Source organism: Crocuta crocuta, unplaced genomic scaffold, assembly GCF_008692635.1.
Source record: "Crocuta crocuta isolate KB4526 unplaced genomic scaffold, BGI_CrCroc_1.0 scaffold18, whole genome shotgun sequence".
In the NCBI taxonomy this organism is placed as follows: Eukaryota; Metazoa; Chordata; class Mammalia; order Carnivora; family Hyaenidae; genus Crocuta; species Crocuta crocuta.
Window position 1 is genome coordinate 2,340,029 of NW_027532589.1, and position 8,345 is coordinate 2,348,373.

The following is an 8,345-nucleotide window of genomic DNA, read 5'->3' on the forward strand; positions in this document are numbered from 1 at the left end:
TCTCTGCCCCTTCCCTGTCTGCTCTCTCTCTCTTGCAAATAAATAAATAAACATATATATATAAATTAAAAACTTATATGTATATGCATATATACATATATATATGCAGTTTATGTATATAAAATAAAACCTTCAGAACTAGGGCTAGGCACAAAATTCTTAGACATGTTACCAAAAGCATGATCCTTTAAAGGAAAACTTGATAAAGTCTGTTAAAACTTTGTTAAATCCTTTTTTCTGCCTGAAATATCGTTAAGTGGATAGAAAGGGAAGCTACAGATTTTTATTAAAAAGTTGTAATTCAGATGTCTTAGCAGAGCTAGTCCCTAGAACATATAACAAACTTTAATCTCATAGTGAACAATCCAATTAGAACACAGAGAAAAAACAGGAAGAGACATTTCACAGAAGACACACAGATGGCAAATAAACTCATAGAACGCTGTTCAACATCACAACTATTAGGGAAATACACACTAAAACCACAGCACACCCTCAGAATTGCTAAAGTAAAAAATAGTGACATCACCAAATTCTGTGGAGAAACAGAAATCTGATCATGCATATATTCTAGTGAGAACATCAAATAATAAGGAAAACACTTTGGCAGGTTTTTAAAAGGATAAATTTTCTCTTACCATATTCTGAGTTTTATCCCTGGGCCTTTATTCTAGAGAATTGAGAAATTATGTTTATACAAAAACCTGTAAACAAATATTTATAGCAGTTTAATTTGTAATAGCCAAGATATAGAAAAATCTCAGGTATTTTTCAACAAGTTAATTGTTAAACAAACTGTGATACATTCACACCATAGAATACTACTATGCAAAAAACAAAAAAAAACAAACTAAAAAAACCCAAAAACAAAAACCAAAAAACAAAGGAATTAACTACTAATATATGCAACAACTTAGGTGGATATCCAGAGAATTATGCTAAATGAAGAAAAGCCAATTCCTAAACATTATATACTGTATAATTCCTTTTACATAATATTGATGGAAAAATTATAGAAATGATGAATATATAAGCGGTTGTCTGCAGTTAATTAGGACATAGAGTGAGATTGAAGTGCATGTTCCTATAAAAGGGCAACATGGCGGGGGGGGCGGTCCTTGTGGTGGAAATGTTCTGCCAATGTTTGTGTTCTTGTAGTAGAATTTTAGAAGAATTTTACCATTGCAAGAAATTGGGTAAAGGGTACATGGTATCACTCTGTATTCTTTCTTACAAAAGTACATGAAGCTACACTTATTTAAAATAAATAATATAATTTAAAAACATTTAAACTCCCTAACAAACACCAAATATTAAGTGTCTAAACTGAAATAGACTCAGATAAATCACAACTGACTTCAGTCTAAAAACACACTCACTCCATGCATGAATAGTGATAGTTTTGTCTTCTTCCTTCAGGCTTATTTGGAAAATTGCCTTTTTATGCAGTTATATTGAATAATTATTAACATCATCAACTACATTCATCTTTTGACATATTTGAAACAGTGACACAACTTACTTTGATGTTTATCTTTCTAGCTACCTCTGTCAGTGTCAGGAATGAGTAGGGATTCCTCACTAGTTCATTCTCTGGGGGGTGTAGTAGGAAGTATCTCTTCACACATGAGAAAAACAGATTTCTTCTTCTTCTTAAGACTATCTTTTTTAAAGAGCAGTTTTAGGCTTACAACAAAATTGAGAGGAAGGTACAGAGATTTCCCATATGTCTTCTAGTCCCACATATTCATATCCCGTACCGATTATCATCATTAACATCACTCTCCAAAATAGCACACATTTTTACCAAGTTTTAATTAATCTACAGTTGACACATTGTAGTCACCAAAGTCTATAGTTTACCTTAGAACTCACTGTTAATGTTGTATATTCTATGGGTTTTCACAAATGTATAATGACATATCCATCATTGTAATATCATACAGAGTATTTTTATTGCCCTAAAAATTCTCTGTGCTTTACCTATTCATCTCTCCACATCTGTCAACTACTAACTTCATAGTCTATAGTTTTGCCTTTTCCAGAATGTCATATGTTTGGAAATATACAGTATGTATCTTTTTCAGATTGGGCTTTTATTTTCATTTAGTAATGTGCATTTTATGTTCTTCCATGTTTCTTCATAGCTTAAATAGCTCACTTCTTTTTAGTCCTAGATATAATATTCCATTATCTACATGTATCGGTTTGTCCATTTACCTACTGAAGGACATCTTGGTTGCTTCCAAGTTTAGGAATATATTAATAAAGCTGCTGTAAACATCTTTGTGCAGATTTTTATGTGGACATAAGTATTCAGCTCTTTGGGGTAAATAGGAAAAAGTGTGATTGCTCATTCATATGTTAATGCTATGTTTAATTTTATAAGAAACTGCCAACTTGTTTTTCGAATTGGCTGTATCATTTTGCATTCCTGTAAGAAATGTACAAGAGTCCCTATTGCCCCGTATTCTTGTCAGCACTTGGTGGTATCATTTTGGGCATTCTAATAGGCATATAGTGGATTTCATTGTTCATTAGTTTGCATTTCTTAGATGACATATGATATGGGACATCTTTTCATATACTTATTTGCCATCTATATGGCTTCTTTATTAAATTCCTTGGTCCCATTTTTAAATCTACTTTCTTATTGAGTTTTTAGTGTTCTTTGTATATTTTGTATAACAGTCCTTTATCAAATATGTCTTTTACAAATATTTTCTCTCAGTCTGTGACTTATCTTCTTCTCTTGACATCGTCTTTCACAGAGCATAAGTTTTTAATTTTCCTGAAGTCCAGCTTATCAATTATTTCTTTCATGGATCTAGTCTTTGGTGTTACATCTAAAAAGGCATTCCCATACCCAAATTCATTTGGTTTTCATTTATGTTGTTTTCTAAGAGTTTTATACTTTCAGGTTTACATTTAAGCCTATGATCTATTTTAATTTAATTTTTGTGAAGACTGTCAGTTCTGTGTTTAGATTATTATTATTTATTCACTTTTGCTCAGGGATGCCCAGTTCTAGTACCGTTTGTCAAAGAGGCTATCTTTGCTCCACTGTATTGCCTTTGTTCCTCTGCCATATTTATGGCAATTTTTTTCTGGGCTTTCCGTTCTGCTCCATTGATATATTTGTCTGTTCTCTCACCACTACCACAGTATCTCATTTACTATTGCTTAAAATAAGACTTAAAGTTGAGTAGTATTAGTCCTCCAACTTTGTTCTTCTCCTTTAACATTAATGTTGACTATTCTGAGTCTCTTGTCTCACAAAATTCAATTTGATGTCAATATCCACAAAACAACTGGCTGTAATTTTTACTGAGATTGCATTGAATCTATATATCAATTTGGGAAGAGCTGACAACTTGACAATATTGAATCTTCCTATCCGTGAACTTGGAATATCTCTGCATTTATATCTTTATTTTCTTTGATTTTGTTCATCAGAGTTTTATAGTCTACTATGTACAGATCTTGTACATGTTTTTTAGGTCTATACCTCAGTACTTAATTTTGGGTGTGTTAATATAAGTCGTATTGTTGTTGTTGTTGTTCATTGTTGGTATATAGGAAGGCACTGACTTTTGTATATTAACCTTGGAATTGACAACCTTGATATTATCAATTATTAGTTTCAGGAGATTTTTGTCAATTCTTTTGAATTGTCTATATAGATGATCATGTCTTTTTTTTTTTTAACAAAGAGAGTTTTATATTTTCCTTCTCAATATTTATACTTTTTCTCCTTTTCTTGACTTGTAGTACTAACAAGGACTTAATTGTGATATTGAAAAGGAGTGGTTGGAGGGACCATCCTCGCCTTGTAAGTGATCTTAGTAAGAAAGCTTCTAGTTTCTCACCACTACATATAATATTAACTGTGGATTTTTTATAGATATCCTTTATTTGGTGGAAAATTTTTTTCCTGTATGTCTAGTTTACTCAGGGATTTTATTGTGAATGGGTATTAGATTTTGCAAAATGCTTTTTTGTATCTATTGACATGATCATGTGATTTTTCTTTTTTAGCCTACTGATTTTGTGGATCACTTAACAATTTATTTTTAAATGTTGAACCAGCTTTGCATACCTGAGATGAATTCTACTTGGTCATGGTATATAATTTTTTAAAATTATTTTATGTATTGTTGAATTCATTAGTATTCTGTAATGGATTTTACATCTATGATTATAAGAGATATTAATCTGTAGTTTTCTTGTGAGGTTTATGTCTGGTTTTGATATTAGAATAATGCTAGTCCATAGAATTTATTCCTATGCTTCTATCCTCTGAAAGAGATTGTAGATTTAGTACAATTTCTTCCTTAGAATTAGTTAGTAAACCCATCCAGGTATGATGTTTTTTCTGTTTTGGAAGTTTCTTAATGACAGGTTCAATTTATTTAATACATATGGACCTATTTAGCTTGTATATTTCTTCTTGTGTGAGTTCTTGCAGATTGTCTTTCAAAGAATTGGTCATTTCATCTAGATTGCCATATTTGTTGGGATAGAGTTGTTCATAGTGTTCCTTATTTATTATCCTTTGATTTACATGGGATATGTAGTGATGTCCACTCTTCCATTTCGGAATTAATAATTTGTGTCTTCTCTATTTTTTCTTAGTTAGCCTTCCTAGAGACTTACCAATTTTCTTGATCTTTCTTTAGAAATAATTTTCTAATATGTATTTATTTTTGAGAGACAGAGAGAGAGCATACACACGTGTGTGTGAATTGGGGAGGGACAAACAGAGAGGGAGACACAGAATCCAAAGCAGGCTCCAGGCTCTGAGCTGTCAGTACAGAGCCTGACACAGACTCAAACTCATGAACTGTGAGATCATGATGTGAACCGAAGTCAGATGCTCAACTGACTGAGCCACGCAGATGCCCCAATTTTCTTGATTTTTTGAAGGGTCATCTTTTGGTTTCATTGATTTTCTCCATTGATTTTCTGTTTTCAGTTTTACTGCTTTCTGCTCTCATTCTTCTTATTTCTTTATTCTCCTTTCTTTGGATTTAATTTGCTTTTCTTTTTCAAGTTTCTTAAGGTAGAAACTTGGGTTATGCATGTTAGATATCTTTCTTCTTTCCAAATATATGCATTCAGTGCTATAAATTTCCCTCTAACTCCTACTTTTAATGCTTTTCACACATTTTTATGGCATGTTTTTATTTTTATTTAGTTCAAAATATTTCTTCTTTGATCCCTGTGTCATTTCAAAGTATGCTTTTAATCTTCACATTTTCCATTTTTCCAGTTACCTTCCTGTTACTGGTTTCTAGTTTAACTCAGTTGTGGTAATATTTTGGTATGACACTGTATGATTTTATTTCTTTTAAATTCCTTAAGGTGTGTTTTATGGCCCAGAATGTGATCTGTGTAAGCCTGAGAAAAACATGGATCCTCTGTTGTTGAGTGATGTATGCTATATGGACAATTCTCCAGGAAGACATTCCTTAATGTATATATACCAAATAACAGAGCATCAAGCTACATAAAGTAAAACCCAATAGAAGCACAAGGAGAAATAGAGTCCACTGTTAGTTGGAGACTTCACTTCCCCTCTTTCAGAAATGGACAGATCCAGAAGCCAGAAAATCATTAAAAACATAGTTGAACTCAACAACACCATCAGTCATCTGGACATAATTGACATAATTCTATAGAATGCATTATTCAACACTTTCTCAGAAAAATTAAAACTGAGGCACTTTGTTGCTAGTAGACCTGCCTTGCAAGAAATATTAAATTCTTTGGGGAGAATCAAAATGAAAGAGATCAGAAACTTGAACATACATAAATAATGGAAGAGCGTCAAAGAAGAAATAAATAGGAATGAAATATTTGTATTCTTATTCTTAATTGATCTAACAGATGACAGTTTGTGCAAAATAATAATAGCAACAGTGTATTTGATTACATGTGCTTAAGTGTATGTCTTATGCATACAGGTATGTTTATATATAAGTGAAATAAATGACAGTAAAAATTCAAGGGACAGAAAGGAAGAAATAGGATTATTTCATTTTTTATGGTACTCACACAACATGTGGAGTGGTATAGTGTTTTCAAAAAGTGGACTTGGTTTAGTTATAAACTAAACTGTCTAGGGCAACCATTAAAATAAAAAGGAATTGATATAAGGCAGAAGAAAAAAATGGAATCCTATAAAATGTCCCATTAAACCACAAAAGACAGAAAAGGCACACACCAAACAGAAAATAGTAACAAGTATAATAGATATTAATCCATCTATATCAATAATAATTTTGAAAATTAATGGTCTAAATGCACCAATTAAAAGTCAGAATCTCAGAAGGGAACAAAAAACACCACCCAACTTCATGTTATCTACAAGAAGACATTAAAAAACTTTTTTAATGTTTATTTATTTTTGAGGGGTGTGTGTGAGTTGGGGAGCATCAGAGAAAGAGGGAGATACAGAATTTGAAGCAGCCTCCAGGCTCTGAGCTGTCAGCATAAATCCTGAAGCAGAACCATGAGATCATGACCTTAACCAAAGTCGGACCCTTAACCAACTGAGCCACCCAGGAGCCCTACAAGAAACCATTTAAAATATAAAGGCCACATTTAGATTATAAGTAAATTGAAAGAAAAAAATATGTCATATTAACACTAGTCAGAAGAAAGTGGAGTGGTTTTATTCATTTCAGGCAGAGCAGACTTGAAAATGAAGAAGTTAGATTAATAAGAATAGAAGAAATGAAAAATATTCTCTGGGTTTTCCAGATAACTGACATGTGGGGAATTTGGGGGAAATTCTCAGTCATTATTGTTTCAAATATTTCTTCTGCTTCTTTCTCTCTTTTTTCTTCTAGTGTTCTCATAAAGTTTACGTTACATATTTTGTAGTTGTTTCATGGTCCTTGGACATTCTCTTCTGTACTGGATAAAAATGCCTTTAACTACTGTAAATAGGGAGGAAGGGTTCCGTAGCCTTGGTGAGCTTTTGCTCTGACCTGGGATCTTCACCAGTATTTCTCAGTGTCTTTTTCTCCTCCCCTTAGATTGGACAGCACAGGTAAAGTGGACTGGAATTGGTTATTTCCCTTCCCAGGTCAATTATTAACCTACTCAGATAATACCTAAGCAGGTTAAGCTCTGGTTAACTAGATTCCTCTGAGGAAGCATCTTGTGAAAATGGACAGAGCACTCTGGTGTATTTCAAAAATGGCTGCAGTGCCTGGGTGGCTCAGTCAGTTAAGTGTCCCACTCTTGATTTTGGCTCAGGTCATGATCTTGATTCCTGAATTTGAGCCCCCCATTGGGCTCTGCCTAGACCATGTGGAGTCTGCTTCAGATTTTCTCTCTCCCTCTCTCTCTCTGCCAGTCCTCTGCTAGTGTTCCCTTATCTCTCTTAAGATATATAAATGAATATTTTTTTAAAAATGTCTACTTTCCTCCCTGCTGCAATTCTGAAGGATTTTTCTTCTATATTTGGAGAAAAATATGTGTGACTGATCTCCTGGTGGTATAATATTGTGGGTAAAGAGGCTTTAACTATTAGATTCAGCTGGTAAGTCTTTGCTCTGTTAAACCGCAGCTCCCAGTATTCACCTGTCTCTCCTGTACTGGGGGCAATGGCTTGTACTGCATCCCTCTCTCTTAAGAGTCTAAGAAGAATTGTTTATTTTTCAACCTGGTCATCTTTTAATCTGTTAAGACACAGTGGTGACTTCCAACTTCGTTACACGTAGGACCAGAAACCATTTAAACCTAAGATCTTACTTGTTTAACATAAGATCTTGTCTGAGAAGGCAGCTAGGCATATAAGTATAAACATCAGAGCTAATTCATCTCAATATTTTCAGTCTTCCAGAAGGAAAAGAAAAAAGCATCTTTGTTCATTTGTTCTGAGTTCATTGTTCACAGTTCAGTTTTCATTGTTAAGAATGCTAAATATCAGGGCGACTGGGTGGCTCAATCTCTTGAGCCTCAGATTTCAGCTCAGGTCATGATCTCCTGGTTTGAGTTCCACATTGGGCTCACTGCTATTGGCTCTCTCTCTACCTCTCTCTCTCAAAAATTAAAATCAGTATTAAAAAAACAAAAAAGAATGCTAAATATCTATTTATTCAAAGAGAGGCTGCATAGTTACCTCAATATTCTCAAAGCATAGTTATTTTATTATATATTTAACTGGGTCCTATTAGAATATGTTAAAATACGTATATGCTTTGTTCATTACTACATAAAAAACTAGTTTGTGACCCCCCAAATCTAGTGACTTAACCTAACAATTTATTGTCTTCTTTCACAGTTCAAGAGGCTGACAGACTCAGCTAGTTAAGGTTGTTTGTTGAATGAAT